General features: G+C 32.0%; 1 long non-coding RNA gene across 1 annotated transcript; it reads right to left on the minus strand.

Moving 5' to 3' along the window:
- Positions 1-14,192: 14,192 nt before the first annotated feature.
- LOC122308884 lies at positions 14,193-16,495 on the minus strand. The gene is made up of 3 exons (XR_006242274.1): positions 16,125-16,495; positions 14,647-15,926; positions 14,193-14,527 (listed from the first exon to the last, which is right to left on the minus strand). It is a non-coding gene; the product is annotated as an uncharacterized LOC122308884 (long non-coding RNA).
- Positions 16,496-17,144: the final 649 nt, after the last annotated feature.

Genomic DNA, 17,144 nt, shown 5'->3' on the forward strand with positions numbered 1-17,144 from the left:
AAATATGAAATTCACACAAATTATTATTGAGAAAATAATGATGAATAGTATTTTTCCTTTTATTAAATATATGTATCACGCTTGTTTCTATATCTCTATTTTCTCTCTTAAAGACTCGTAATGTGCTTTCCAAATGCATGAATTATACGTGGATGGTGTGATAGACTGCCAAAAATAAAAAATAAAAAAGAACTATCCAAAGTGGTTGGCTTCAAAGGAGAATAAAGTTTTAAAAGAAAAAAGTTTTCAAAATTTAGTATATGTTGTTGGGTTAAATATATGCATCACATACACTTGTTTCTATGTCCGCTATTTTCAAATGCATCAATTAGACTTAGTTGAAGATGACACCATAATAATATTAATGAAATATTTGATTTTTACCTCACGTGTTAAATTACCAAATCATTTGAACTTCAAAGAAACAGGGTCCTAAATACTAAATATTTTGATGCCTGTACAACTGAAAGAATAAGGAAGGGTTTTATCAAGCAGATTAGGGATACTAATAATAATATTTTGATAGAGAGATATGGTATAGCGAAGGCTTTCAAAGAATATTTTGAAGATATTTTCTCCTCATCATCCCATTCGATGGATGATATTTTAAGCGTGTTGGAAACTATAAAGGTTAGAGTTACCAAAAGAAACGAATGATGAACTGAGGTAGAATTTTATAACAGAAGAAATTGAAGAAGCTCTTAGTCAAATGTCTCCTTTAAAGTCCCCTAGACTAGACGGGTTTAAAGCAGGATTTTACCAGCAACATTGGAGTATAATAAAGGATAACGTGTGTATTGCAGCTCATGATTTTCCTAACAATGGGATTATAATCATTGATTTGAACTTTAGTTATATTTCTCTAATCCCAAAAGTAAAAAACCCTTTTGTTTGTGAATGATTTTATACCTCTTAGTCTTTGTAATGTGTTATATAAGTTAATTTCAAAGACTATATCAAATAGACTAAAAAAAGTACTATACGCTATTATTTCTTGTTCTCAAAGTGCATTCATTCCGGGTTGATTAATCTCAGATAACATAATGGTAGCCTTTTAAGTCTTGCATACTATGAAGACAAAACAAGACATAATAGTATTGAGTGGAAATATTTGGAGGCTTTGTTGAGGAAGCTAGGATTTGAACAGAAAGGGATATATCTAATCATGAGTTGTGTTAACTCAATTAGTTACTGTGTTGGTAAATGGGAAACCAGGTGAGCATATAATTCCAAGACTTGGGCTGAGATAAGAAGATCCTCGATCTCCCTATTTGTTTATCTTGCGTGCAGATTCTTAATTCAAAGTAGAAGGGACATATAAGATGTGTGAATATTGCAATAGGGGGTCCAAGAATCAATCATCTGCAAATGTTTGTGTAATATTTTGTAGAGCTAGACATTTAGAGTGAAATAATTTACAAACTGTATATGAAAAAGCTTCTAGCTAGGAATTGAATAGACAAAGACTCCCATTTTTTTCAATCAAAAATTATATATGCAGTCACTTTTGTGGACTCCTTTGTGTACTCTAGTGATATCAGTGGAGTGCATAGAGAGTACGTAAAAATGACTGTATGTAGCATTACTCTTTTTCAATTCTTATACCATTGTTGGTATAAAAAAATGTAATATAAAGGAGATAGGTGCAGTTGTTTGTGAAAGTTATGAGAAATATTTGGATTTACTAGCTATAGTTTATAGATCTAAATATAATACCTTCATAGATCTTAAAGATCGTGTATGGAGAAAGATAAATAGTTGGAATAATAGTTTTTTTATCCAAGGTAGGAAAGAAGTTCTCATTAAGGTTGTTTTGTAAATAATTCAAACTTACACCATGAGTGTGTTAAAACTCCATAAGAGACTTTGTTACGAGATTTCAACTATATTTGCTAAATTTTGGTAGCCCAATAATCAAGAAAACAAAGGCATTCAATGGAAGAGCTGGAGTTATATGGGCGGTTCAAAGAGTGTTGGAGGATTGGGGTTTAGAGACAGAAAAATTTAACTTGGCTTTATTAGCCAAACACAATTTGAGGTTTTTGTAGGATCATTTATTTCTTATTGCATGAGTTTATAAAGGAAAATATTTTAGAGAGATAGATATCTTGGCAGCAAAAGTTGGCTCTTCTCCATCATTGATTTGGAGAAGTGTGTAGCCGTCTAGAGATTTACTAAAAGAAGGTCTAATATGACAAATAGGGAATGAAAAGAAGATTAACATATGGAGACACAAATGGTTGCCAAAGTCTACAACATATTGTATTCAATCTCCTAAATCTTTTTTGGGATAGGGCAAAGGTTAGTCAGATGTTGATAGAAGAGTTCAGATGTTAGAATAAAGAATTGATCAAAGCTAATTTTTAAAGTGAAGAGGCAAAATTGATATGTAGATTGCTTATCAGCAATAGAGGAGTAGAAGATAAACTCACCTGGGACTTTAGTAAGAATGTTAAATTTTCAGTTAGGGATGCCCACCATGTGGCCCAAACAAGAAGAAGAATGATAATCATAGGAGAGAGTTCAAGAGTAGACAAAGCATAAGAGAGGTGGAAAAAGATATGGAGGATGAGGGTTCTTGGTGTAACTAGACACTTTATATAGAAGGTAGGTAATGACTTTCTTCCTACTAAATCTTTATTTTTGAAAAGAGATATTATAGATAATTATAACTATCGTATCTGCCAAAGGGAAGAAGAAATTATAATTCACGCTCTATGGAAATGTCCTGTTGTAAATGATGTGTGGGTTGAAGCAAGGAGTTTAGTTCAGAAATGGGCACTGTTGATGATGATTTGATGGAGTTGTAGATAAATTAAGCTCAAATCGGGAGAAGGAAACAAATTTATTTTTGATAACCCACACATGTGATCAAGACTGCTCTAGCAAGTTTGAAAGAATGTCATGAAGCTCAAAAACATAAAGATAGGAAGAAAACTAGTGAAGGGAGAACAAGAGAGAAGTAGTCTTGGAAAAAGCTAGAGAAAGATTTTCTCAATGCCAACTTTTGATGCAGCTATTGATTTAGAAAATCAGAGAGTTGGAATTGGCATTATAATTCAGACGGTGAGAGAAAAGTTATGGCTACTTGTTTTGATCAAATTTCTATGGTGACTTAATCAGTTCTTACAAAAAGTTCAGAATTTTGGAGAGTAGTGAAGTTGTGCAAAGATTTGGGTCTCAACAAGGTTATGTATGAAAGGGATGCATAAGTGGTCAATAAGGCAGTTCAAAGTTAAGAAGAAAACTAGACTTGGTATGGACACATTATCGAGGACCTTAAGAGTGTTTTTAAAACTAGACTTAGTTGGCATATTAATTTCATCATGAGAGAAGGTAATGGTGTTGCACACCATCTTGCTAAGTTAGCATTGACTATGCAGGGTAAACGGTGTTGGGTAGAGGAAGGACCAAAGTCTATTTCTCGTTTCGCATTATCTGAAATGTTATGTAATGATTGAATATTTGATAAATAAATTTATTATGTTTATTTAAAAATAAATAAAAAGTTTAAACTCCTTAAAAAAATTTTAATGAACTCTAAGATTGGGAAATGAGCATTGTTTTTTTAAAGCCTCTACATCACATACTATTTACATAGCATAATATGATATTCAAATTATACGATTTGATTTGTAGAATTCAAATTTTAAAATTTACTCTTCAAATCAAATTATGCCATATAAGCAGTTTGTGGTGTAAAAACTTGAGAATAAACTAACTCATTTATATGTAGAGAAATGATATTTGCAGTCCTAAGGTATGCAAGCATCGTGCACTCCCTTTAAAAAAATGGATAAATATGTGATTTACATGAAAAAATCATTTTCTTAATGGTGAACCCCATTTTTTTTTTTTTTGAGATATTCTACTATGAAGCCTTAAATCACACATCTCCACCTAATTAACATGTGATTTATCAATTTGTCCGTATATCTTAATGTTTAAATATGTGTGTGTTTAAATAGAATAACAAAAATGACAAATTACATGTTGGTTACGTGGAGTTGTGTAGTGTAAGGCTTCCTTGTAGTATTTATCCTTTTCTCAAAGGGAGTGTGGGACTTGCACATCCTAGGACTATATCTAGCATTATTCTTGGGGAGATGCTTGGAACCAGGCGGGTGTCATACCCATTTTTACACCAACAAATGAGGAGCTGCCATGTACGAATTTCAACAAAATAGAGAATAAACCCACATGTAGTTGATCACATTTTTTGTATTCCCTTCTCTGTGTACTTAAGACCTCATCCTCTGTGTGTGTGCGCGCACGCGCGCGTGTGTGTAAAATAAGAAGTTCCTTCAAAACATTGTCTTCTCCTCCCCCCACCCATGTCTGCCTGCTCCCACCGTCCCGTTGAAGCCCCTTGTTGGTTGAAAAAATTTGTAACTCTTAGCCTCTTCGCCTGAAGAAATTTGTAGCTCTCTGAGGTTAGAAACTCAGCTTTTTTATTCTGATTTGGTTGCCTTTTAATTTCTGTTTGGTTGTTCAAAAAATGTGAAAAATCAGGAGCCTTTGTTTCAAAATGATTTGTAGGATCAAGTTTTGTTTGGCTACCAGCCGCTGGTAGCGCCTCCCCTTAGTTCATATGTTTCATATAACAAATCAATAATATAGTCGATTTTCAATCTTTCTTAGTTCATATAGCATGATTTGTTCTCTACCATTTTTGTATGTGAGTCTTTTCTTAGTTCATATAGCCAAGTTCTTTAAACAACTTGTAGTTGTTGTGCACCATTTATGCATTTTCATGCACTTCATGGGACACAGTATGGGAGTATATTTTCTTCATAATCAACTGAAAATGGAGTATTTTGTAATCAGAAGTGCTTAACATAGTAACATAAGAATGACCAATAATTTGGATTGGAGATCGATTCATTCCAAAGCACTCGATAGAGAAGAGAAAGAGCAGAGGGCACAGAAGAGAGAAGAGAGAAAGGGAAAGGGGGAGAGGAGAAAGGGGAGAGGACGTTGGAGAGATGGAGAAAGAATAGAATTTGGAGGGGAGAGGAAAAGAAGAGAATTGAAATGGAAGGGGAGAATTGGGAGGGGGAGAGCAGAGGGAAATGGATAAAGCTGATTCAATAAGCTATGACCTACTGTAAGACAAATAAATCTTATATATGTTGAGGTTCTATTGGCCAATGTAAAAATGGGTATGACAACCAACCGGTTCTGAGCTATTCTCTTATTCTTTATGTTCCAAATCAAATTATCTCATTGAATGGTATATGATGTAAAATAATTTCAAAAAGAATTATTCTTAACTCTTAAAATATAAGTCCTAGAGTTCGATTAAAAATTCTAGAAGATTTTTATCCAAAATTTTATAAGATTTAAAGCTTAAATTGCAAACAATCCACCACCATAAATTCTTTTTCTTAAAAAACAAAAATAGGAGTACACTTTTAGGGTTGGTAGAGAAGTGCTATGAATAAATTTGACAATATAGTAACCTATAAAAGATGGAAACATAATTAAAGCGAATCACACATATTATTAATATTTAGTAAATCTACATAATACGTGAAAATAGATAAGTTTATAAAAGAAAATGAAAAGCCTTACATACCAAACTCTTCTCATACTTCTATTTCATTAAAATGTTGTATCATTATTCATCAACTTTTTGAGATTTTCTTTTAAAAAGATAAAAGATAATTCAACGGTAACAAAAGTGTTACATTTTACATAATGAGATAAAGTGATGTAAAAAATATGATTGATAATAAAGTTAGCCTATCTTGAACTAGAATGTCAAAATGCAATAAATAAGGAGAATCATTAAAAGATGGTCCATATTAATATCTCGATCTTCAAAATTTGGTCTAACTACATTTTAGGCCCCGTTTATTTAACAAAACCTAACCTATCTCATCTCATCTCATTTTAACTCATGATTGTAAATTTTTCAAATTTATATATAAAATATAATAAACAATTCAACTTTTTCAAATCCCAAAACAAAATTAATATTAAAAAATTATATTATAATAATATTTTATTCATCATCTCATCTCATCTCATCTAAACTTTGTAACTGAACAGGGCTTCTCCTCTCTTATGGTTTCTTTGGTTTCATAAGCTTTGTTTCAATTAAGAGAGGGATCAAAAGCTCTAATTTTATATAGGATGTTAAAATAGCCCTTAGCAATCAATAATTATAATATAAAGTTCTTCAACTTTCTATATAGTTGAATGACCGCAATTGTTAGAATGCTAAAAAATATTAATCAAGATAATTAAAAATATATACCCAAAGAAAACTAAAAGACTCTACTTAATATAAATAAAAATTACTTTATCAAATATATTATTGCTCACTTGATAGCTTTAACTTATTTACTGTATTGTCTAATTTTCGTTTAATAATATAATAGGGAAGTGAATGATGTAATGATGTGGTTGGATAAGAATAAAGACTAAAGCTCCCTTTATGCAAAGTTACATATTGTATATGACAGATGCCAAAATGAGCCCAAGCATTTATTACAAGAAAATCTATTTAGGAGCATTATTTTTTACCCACGTAGCACATTGTTGATGGGAAAGTTAAAAATTATTTTTGTTTTTATTTTCTAAAATTATAATATCTTACTATTGTTATTATTATTTTGATAAAGGGGATTGTGGATTTTGAACTCAAGATTTTTATTTAGAGAACCAGGTCATATGTTATCAGACTATCAGATTCTTGAGTGATCTTACCATAATTTTGATTATTTTGTCATATCATAACTTTGATGGTCGTATACATTTCTTTCAGTTCCATATTTAAAAATAGGAAAGAATATTGATGATGACATCAATAATTGGCAAGTTATCCCATTTTATTTGTTTTCCATGTTTCGTAATGGTTTGTTTGGATTATTGTAAATGAATTACCGTACGATTTGACCTCCTTGAATATCATAAGAGATTAGAAAATTTGGATAATGAATTAAATTAAAATGAAAGTTGAATAAAATATTATTAGAATATTATTTTTTATATTATTATTATTTTAAAATTTAAAAAAATTGAATTGTTTATTATATTTATTTTGTATAAAAATTTAAGAAAATTTTAATAATTAGATGAGATGCGATTCTATGAGTTAAAAAATATTTTGTATCCAAACCTGTCCTTAAGAGTTGCTTTTGCTTTGGCGAGATTATGGGATTTAGTAGCAACAGCTTCATGTCACGGACTTAGAATTTTTTCACTCGACCCGTGCGGCCTTAGGAGGCTTTCTCTCCCACAAAGCTCCTAAGTAAGCCTTCTAAAGGACTCAAGACAATAGAGAACAAACTAGAGAGAGAAGATAGAGAGAGATGCTCTAGAGAACTTATTTCTCTTATTGCTTGGTGATTTACACAAATGAGAGCCCCTCTATTTATAGGGAACTCTTGGTACAAAGAATGGTTAGGATTGTGACACTTGTCATCAATCCAAGGGTAAAGAACTTTCTAGATTCCTACTCTAGAATTGTCTATAACGCCCTTACTCTAAATTGTCTATAACGCCCCTTCTAGATGACTCTACACAATTCCACAAGATTACAAAAGACTTGGAGGCTTCTAGAAGGAAATTCTCTAAAAACCCTAGGTGGTGACATTCATCTGAAGTATATGTAAGTATCAAAATTTTCTAAATTATGTTGGTCGGGTAAAATGTAGAGAGATATAGGCACGTGCGAATTCTCCAACATTTGTCACTTTTTGTGTGGGTGGAGGTGGCAATTGAGGTTAATCGGTTAACTCTCTATTGCATGAATTTATGGGTATTGTTGCTATCATGCCGCATAGGTTTGATTATTGAGCTTATTTTTAGTGTAAATTATATATATATACTAGTAGATGGGCAACATACGATGCACATTTGCTTAGTTAGATTTGTTATTATTTTAGACAAAAATAATATTTTTTATAAAAAAAATTGATGGTAATTAAAAATTTGCTGTGGATGGAAGGAAAAATAAATTTTATGAATTTTTTTAGGATAAGTATAGTGAATTGGATGATATTAATTAAATGATAGCACAAATAAGAAAAAGCAAAAGATTAGTTTCCAATACAACATAAAGGGATGGAAGTTGATTCTATTTATAAATTTGCCAAATTTGTTCAGAGCAAGCGTAATTGAAGTTGAACAAAATAAATTAAACATTGCATCACATAAAACGACATAAACAGGGTGCAAAACAACCCAACACCAACAACCACTGCACTAAGAACCAAAGTGCGGCTTCTTTCAAAACCACCCTGTAAATTTACTCCATCCAGACAATACAACAAGTCAACTATACTAAAAATTTCAAAAAACCAAACTTCTTGATCACAGACACCAAAAGCTTGACCATCAATCATACTATATTATTATATCCATCCAATATAGTAATATACATAGCACCAAGTTAGAGGAATAAAATAATTCTATAGAAATTATTTTTGCAAAAGCAGATAACATTAACATCTTTGAAATGGAAGATGACATTATCATCTCATAACAACATGCACTAAAACTTGGAATAGATTCATGAAAGCTTAGTTGAAAACGTTGAATTGATGATAAAAACTAAGACAAAAGCTCTTCGAAGATACATTCTAAACAACACAAAATAAAACACATTCTTTACATAAATTGAACATACAAAATCACTATTCAATTTGCAAGCTCTTATCATGAGAATTGCACATCCAAAATGACAATTTATAAACACCATTCTTTACATAAAATATTATAAGGTTTGACATCTAGGTGAGAACTTTCTCTTTCATGTATAAATTGCAACGATTTCTGAATGCAATTATGTGAAATCTTCGTGACCTATACATATGAAGAGAATAATTAAACACTCATAAAGAGCAGAAAAAATCTATCTTAATATGAAAATGAAAAAATGTCGTGAAAATAAAAAACTTACCAAAAATAACAAATTGGCTAAATAACAAAAATTTCAATTCTATCTCATTTATTTATTTATTTCTATAAGCACTTATATATCATTTAATATATATAAAGACAGAAATTCATATCTTTTCTGAATAAAAAAAATCATCCACACAAAATCATATCTAATCATGAAAAATACTAGCATATTACTTACTTCCACATCTCTTCCATCATAACTCCTGACCTTCTCAATGGGTGACAATGACCTCTTATCAACAAATTATTAGGCAGAGGAACTTTTTGAACATCGTGTCTAGTATCAATAGTGTCTATCAGCTTTCCACTTAATAAGTTTTTAGCTCAACCTTTGAGCTTTCACAACCCACTTTTTCCCAAGAGATTTCCATCTTGCAAAAATATTGTTTAATTCTTGTGCCATTTTCTTTTTCAATTAAAAAATAATTAGAGTGGAAATTTGAAGAAAAATAACATTATGATGATTAGATCACACAAATAGGGATAATAATACAAAATTTTCTCTTGAAGGAGCAGGGGAACAATAGTCTATGCAGGACCTACCTTCGTGATAGCAATCATGAGGCTCAATGTGCAAATCACATTTGCCCAATTTAAATAAAAGATAAACATAATTTTTCTGTAAAATCAAAATATAACAAAAAATATAATGGGACTCCACCATGAATAATAGATAGAAAGATGAAAAAATGATTAATAGACTGTGTAATGCATATAAACAGAAATCTTGACACCAATAGGCATTAATTCAAATTCAATAAGGTGCCTAGAAATATATGTGGATGTAGAAACTGCAAAAATTAGATAGGATAGCAAAGCAAAGAAAAGTAATTAGAATTTGTTGCTAAACTACCAACTGAAACAGTACAATATTAAGACATATCATAAATTCATACAAGTAAGCTTTCACCCTATGAGAATAGCATCCCCGAGAATAGAAGCTCTATCCATCTGAGAACAAATAAAACATAATCATCAGATACAATGTGTGACACCCCCAAATTCCGTTCGGGATCGAACAGACATTTGAAGAGTCGAGACATGCAACACAAGGTTACCTGCCCCCGTTCATGACATATAAGATGCAATGTTCCTAACATGCATCTAACAATATGCAATATTCGCAGCGGATAATTTTTTTTTTTTTTAGTAATACTATGCACCAAATTAAAAATATCCCAAATGCTTAAAACATTCTTCATACATAAAAACCTATTGAACAACTAAGATCACAACACTAGTCCAAAATAGTTATGATCCAAAAGTACTGTAGATGCAACTCCATCATAGAAATAGTAATTTAACTACTATATTAACATTAACGATGCACCGTCGTTCAGTCGACTGTGTCTAGTTGGTCAGCTCCTGATCTTCCTTCAGGTCCTGTAACAAGATCTACCATTCGGGGGGAATGGTAGTTGGGACTACCACAGTGAGATTTGATTACAAATCTCAGCAAGTTAACAAAAAAAAACTTCCACACATACTAATGATGCATGGATGACAGTAAAACTATAAATGCATAATCAAATTCATAAATAATTAAAACATAACTTAGCGTACAACATAGCATAATTGACATAACTTAAATTGAAATATGAACTGAACTTAACTTGACATGAACTTGATCTGAAACTTGACTTAGTATGAACTTACTCTGAAACTTGAATTAACATGAAAAATACATACTCCACAGTTGTTGTGGCCCCCATGTATTTTACGTGTAAATACATACTCCACAGTTGTTGTGGCCCCATGTATTCTACGCAAACTTGACTTAACATGAAAAATACATACTCCACAGTTGTTGTGACCCCATGTATTCTACGTGTAAATACATACTTCACAGTTGTTGTGGCCCCATGTATTCTACACATCACAATGCAGTTAAATACATACTCCACAGTTGTTGTGGCCCTATGTATTGTACACAAATTGAATGTACTCAAGATGAAACGTGACTGGAATACGAAAGGACTGGAGCCCTGACGTAACATAACGTGATTTGAATATAACTTGAAATACATGACCAACTTGAGATAGAAACATTTCGTAACATGGCATAACATATAATAGACAACATATTTGACATGACATACATGTAATGTACAGTAATACATGACAGAATATATTATGTAACAGATAAAAATTGATGACAGAATAAATTCTGTATAATAGACAATTTCGTGATAACTTAGCATGGCATGACATATATGATAATATACATACATACACTGTAGTTCCTTTACTTAGCACACATACACAGTAGACTGCTAGTAAGTTAAAAGCTAACTTACCTCGATCTCCGTGTTTCTTATAAAACTTCAAGTGCGACCACGAGGAACTGTAATTAGTGATTCTAAAAGTTAGAACTAAATCACTAATAATTTGAAATATGGAAAATACTAACTTAAAGAGTAAAATTTTCATTTTACTCTCTACATGTGGGAAAATGACCGTTTTACCCATAACTTAAAGATTTTGCATACTAACTCCAAAAGTTTCCAAAATTTACATTCCTCATGTAAATTTTGTCCTAAACTTAAATATCAACTCAGAAAAATTTAAAACAAAACACAACTATGAAGAACACACTATGGCCGAAACATCCATAGGCCATTTCCCTTGATTTTTGTTGCAATTCCTTCCAACTTCAAAACTCATGCTTAAACCAAAATTTTGCAACAAACATCTTCCAATCCTAAGTTCAAAACCATACTTAAAACATCCATTTAGAAAAAGCTAATAATTAACACCAAACTTTTTGTAAAAAAAATCCAAGCACTTGAATCACAAGTTTTGACCTTAAATCAAAACATCTTCAAGAATTTCAAAAATCAAATCTTACTTCTAACATATTCATAATATCATCCTAACATCAACCATGCTTTAAATCATCAAACTAAAGTCACCAAAATCACAAAATAACATTTGGAGTTTTTGGTTTTACACTTAGTCCAAAAACAGAAACTTTTTCCTCAACTAGTTTTGATAAATCTCTTGATCTATGACTTATAAATATATGATCTTCAAACCAAACCATCACATGGTTTAAAAAGATGTCCTAAAACATATATAAGCTTCTAATTCAAGATCACATGGTTAGAAATTAACCAAAACATAAATTTAGCCAAGAATATCCACACTTTGGCTTATTTGAATATCTCTTTGCATAAAATTTCATATCTTTGAAACTAACATCAAATATCTTCAAAATAATAATATAACAGTATATAAGATACTTAGGATCCTCCAATAAAATTATTAAAGTCATTAGAATAGGTTTAGACCACCAAAGAGTTAAACTTTCTCAAAACAGAAACTGTTTTTCTTCTTCCAGTTTCTAAGTTTCTAAATCTAAGAAAATCTTTCATCAAAACCTTTAATCATGCAAAACTCCTCAACCAATAGTCATATATACATGTTAACAATACTCCATAAATATTTCGGACCAATATCTATCCATTAGCTTGGTCAAAAACTCCAAACTATAACATATTCTCCAGTTTATCTCCTAGAATGACCTTTTTATAGTTTACACAATATTTGACTGACCAAATGATCTTCAAATGGGGCAAATAAGATATCCATGTAAACTAGACTAAAAAAGGAACAACTTATATGAAGGAGACTTTATGATAAAACACTTACAAAAGTTTCGAAATGGGTGTGCAAAAGACCTCCTAAAAGTTGTCCGAGAGAGAGTGTTTGATATTCTTTCAATGGAAAGTGTAAATGAAGATAATTTCGTGAGGAGAGGTGGCTGGAGATACTTATGGATGAGATATGGAAGAGATGAGGCTGGAGTTGAGAGTTGAGTGTAGTTTTCTCCTATCCAAAATATCTATAAAAGATTATCTCATAATATTTTATCCAATAGTATCTACAAAAAATCAACTTAAGATATTTTTATCTAATAATATCTATAAAAATCAACTCAAAATATTTTTACCCAATAATATTCATGAAAATTATCTCAAGATATTTCTTTTTATCCAATAATATCTACAGTTTTGAACAGACGTTTTGTCCGAAAATATGAAAAAATGTTATTGTGCCATAAGACTTTAAATAACCCTCCGAGTCTAATGGCACAAACCATAATACATTTTGACACTTTTAACTATCTCCAATAATCAAAAATACACTTCTGATACCATAGTAAATAATAACACTAACTATGTAGTTAGACAAAAACCTATACGATTAATGGATTAGTGAAAACTTATGGGGTTTTCACGAGGTTCCTAAAGTTAATAGAAATTTCACAATTGAATTTCTAGCGGACTGTTACACAATGGCTCACACATCAAGAGTAATGAATTAATGAATCCCAAAGCAACCACATAATAACTGCCAAAGAACCTCCACACAAACAGCAATCCTAGATATTTAGATATCAGTAAGTATTGGAATTTGACACACACAAACTTCTCACCTCCTATTAAAACACACAATAGATAATTATTTAACTCAAAAGCTTAAATTAGTTGACTTTAACACTTTCAAGATTTCTTAGAGTTCTTTGGGAGAGGGTAACAAGGGCACTCACTCAAGACTATTCAATTGTTGACTGGTCCATAAATTTCGTGCGAAAGAATTACACAGCCACACACACTCATCATACATAAAACACACGTAGAGGACATCCAAACTTGAGATTATTACTTTTAGCCATTTAGAGAAAGCCATATTCATTTAATTATCACACACACACACACACACACACACACTAAAAATAGTTTGCGAACAGAAAATTTAGGAATATATATTCAATGCCTCTATATGTGCAATACAACTTCATTAGAACTCATTAGTCATTACATATGATACTTCCTAAGAAAACATATGCAGTATATTGCAATTTTGAACATATTGATACGGTAGCTCAAGGTTAGAGAAAGTTATAGCTTTAACTTCTATAAAAAATTAGTGAAGGGAAAAGGGAGTGAAAACAAATATAGAACAAGGTCACACACCTTCCTCATTGCATAATGATGTCAAGATAGCAAGACAAACACACACACACACACACACACACACACACACACACACACACACACACACACACACACACTTATATCTTCCCCTGGAAATAGAAGATGCACAAATACATTAGCAGAAACTTTTAACAAAATTTTGACAAGCTTATGTAAAGAAAATGGCTCCTTTCCATTTTCTTAGGGTTTGACCATGGGAAAAAGTAGAGTTAAAACAAGAAGGTCTCCAGAAAATCAGTTCTGGACCAAATAGTAACAATTAAAATTTAACGCAACAATACTTATAATTCAAGAAACAAGAGAAAAACGTTCTTTAATTTAAGGATGAATCCTGTACGAAACATGAATACAAAGGCCAACTGAAATGATATGATAAAAACACATTTGAGCTAATTCAAATGATTTCATATCCATGGATATCAGTCCATAACTTGACACATCTAATCCCATCAAGTTAATAAATATGTATTACCACTGATGAAAGAGAAGTTAGAATCTTTACCATTATGGGAACAAACGAGCAGTGTCTTTCCTTTACAAAGTTTTAACTTTGTAAAGTTTACCGCAAAAGGAAGATTGCTTAATAAAGAAAATCGGTCCAATTTTGACGTCTGGCCAATAAAAGCCAAAGTAAGCAGAATAATTTCCAAAAATGAAACAAAATACTTATAAAAAAAATGAAAAAAAATTATAATAAAAAGTGTCATCTTTTTATTTCTATTGTACTCACCACCATAGGAAGATGCAAATGTGCTCCAAAATCGGAAAGACGAAAAAAAGATACTCTTGGTCACAATTCAATATGCAATCAACATTAGATATATTTGAAGCTGCACAAAAGCATGCAAACTTGTAGGTGAGCCAAGTTAAATATTTGAGATTATGAATTACTAATTGAATAATCTTGCTGGCAGAACTAAGATAGGAAGGAGAGAAAATAAGTGGATATGATGATATAGGACTAACAATAAGTGTAACACCTGCATTTAGAGAGAGAGAAAAAAACCCAAGCAAATGGATGAAGAGAAACCCAACATAAATGACCATTTTCATAAGCATAGAAATCTGGGGATGAGGCCCCTTAAATAACAGTTAATGCCTAGCAAAATAAATAAACTACAGAAATCTAAATCATCATAACATTAACAAGTGAATGCACTCTATCCGTGCATTGAAGAATACAAACAATACAAAATATATCCAAATCTCCAAAGTCTTTTTCCAAAGCTCTTCTTATATACTTTTGATAATTAAAGTTACTTCCTTCTGAGAAGTGGGCCTGGAATTATAGTACACGCAAGACTGACAAAAAATATATGATCAATCAAGGAAATCGATAGACTTGAATTTATTAAATGGGTAATTGGTTGAAATAGATACCATAATGAATCCATGTCCAAGAATGAAGTAATCCACTTTAGAGACAGATTTGTAGAACTGTCTAAGAAAACAATCCTTAAAAAGATAAAAAGATTATAATTTTGATTCATTCTCATCATGTTTAGTAAAAGGGATGTTAAAAATTGGTCATTTTTGCAATAGTACTGATCAACTAACCAGCCATTGAAGCAATCGATGGTCACTCCAAAAATTCAGATGCCACTTTCCAAATGATGTTTGATGGGTGAGCTAAAACCTTTGTGGATCTACATGATGAACTGTGAGTTAATCCCAATGCTCGGTAAATGCAACAAACACGAAAAAAAAAAAACAAATAAATAAATAAATCCAGTTGAATCCCATAGAAAGAGAGTGACGGTGGCTGAGCTAGGCTTCTTTAGCCATGGACGAGAGAGAGAGAGAGAGAGAGAGAGAGAGAGAGAGAGAGAGAGAGAGAGAGAGAGAACTACTGAAACCACCGTTTCTAAGATGTGGTGGAGGAGATTGAGAAGAGAATGGCAGATTTGGCTGACTTGGCGTGGCTTGGTACGGTGGATTCGTTACCACACCAAAAATTTAAATGCCACTTTCCAAATGATGTTTGATGGGTGAGCTGAAACCTTTGTGGATCTACATGATGAACAGTGAGTTAATCCCAATGCTCAATAAATGCAACAACCATGAAAACAAAAAAAATAAAAACAAAACATAAATCCAGTCGAATCCCATAGAAAGAGAGTGACTGTGGCTGAGCTAGGCTTCTTTAGCCATGGACGGTGGAGAGAGAGAGAGAGAGAGAGAGAGAGAGAGAGAGAGAGAGAGAGATACCGAAACCACCGTTTCTAAGGCGTGATGGAGGAGATTGGGAAGAGAATGGTAGATCTGGCTGGCTTGGTACGGAGGAGTCATTACCACAACATAGATGCGATGTAGCTGCTAGCAATGCTGGAAATTGCAGAGGCTGTGGTCAAGACGATGGAAACAGGGGGAGAAAGAGGCGCTGGGTCTGGGTCTCACAGTTTCGGTGCTTTAGGTTTCAGCAACACGAAGAGAAATCAAGGGTTGCGAGGTAGAGAGAGAAAAGAGAGAGGGTCTGAGTTTAGAGAGAAAACTCAAGAGGTAGACGAATGAAGCTTGAGATTCGAGAAAGGGATTTGTGTGGTCTAAAATTATTTTGGAAAAATATCATTGACATAACATCACACCACATGACAGTAAAACATTTCACCCACCCGAAAAGACAAATAAAACCCAACTACACGGAAACAAACCGGTATAAATCTAAGGGTAGAAAAGTTAGAGAACAAAATACACAGAAGAAAAAAACGGAGTGGGAAATTTACTGTTGTTAGACTGTAGCTCAGCGATTGCTGCTTATATAATTTCTATAGATATTTTTTTTTCTTTCAAACACTTTTTAAATATCTTTAAACACTTTTATAAAATAAAAAAGTACTTATACAATAATAGTTAGTTTCTTAAATATTAAGCATAAAAAAAAATGCGGCCAAATAAAAGAGGCAAATTTAGACAGCATAATATCATTTTCCATATGATTATGTGGGTAAACTAAATAGGATCATTTTCCATAATATCACTTCCGGCAACTCTTCTTGCCTCACATGCCAGATTGCTAGACTCGTCATTACCGTATCTTTCAGATCTGATTTTTGTGGCTGAAAAGACACAAGCGTGTTGTCTACACGCTCTATCACAGATTTCGAAATCTACCGGAGTGGGTCCAAATCATCATTTTTGCATCTATCTTACTGCTTTCTTTTTTTGTTTCTTTATTGTGAATTAAAATTTAAAAAAAAAAAAGAGTTTGTCTCTTGGACTTTTGTCTGT

This window comes from Carya illinoinensis, chromosome 5, assembly GCF_018687715.1.
Source record: "Carya illinoinensis cultivar Pawnee chromosome 5, C.illinoinensisPawnee_v1, whole genome shotgun sequence".
In the NCBI taxonomy this organism is placed as follows: domain Eukaryota; kingdom Viridiplantae; phylum Streptophyta; class Magnoliopsida; order Fagales; family Juglandaceae; genus Carya; species Carya illinoinensis.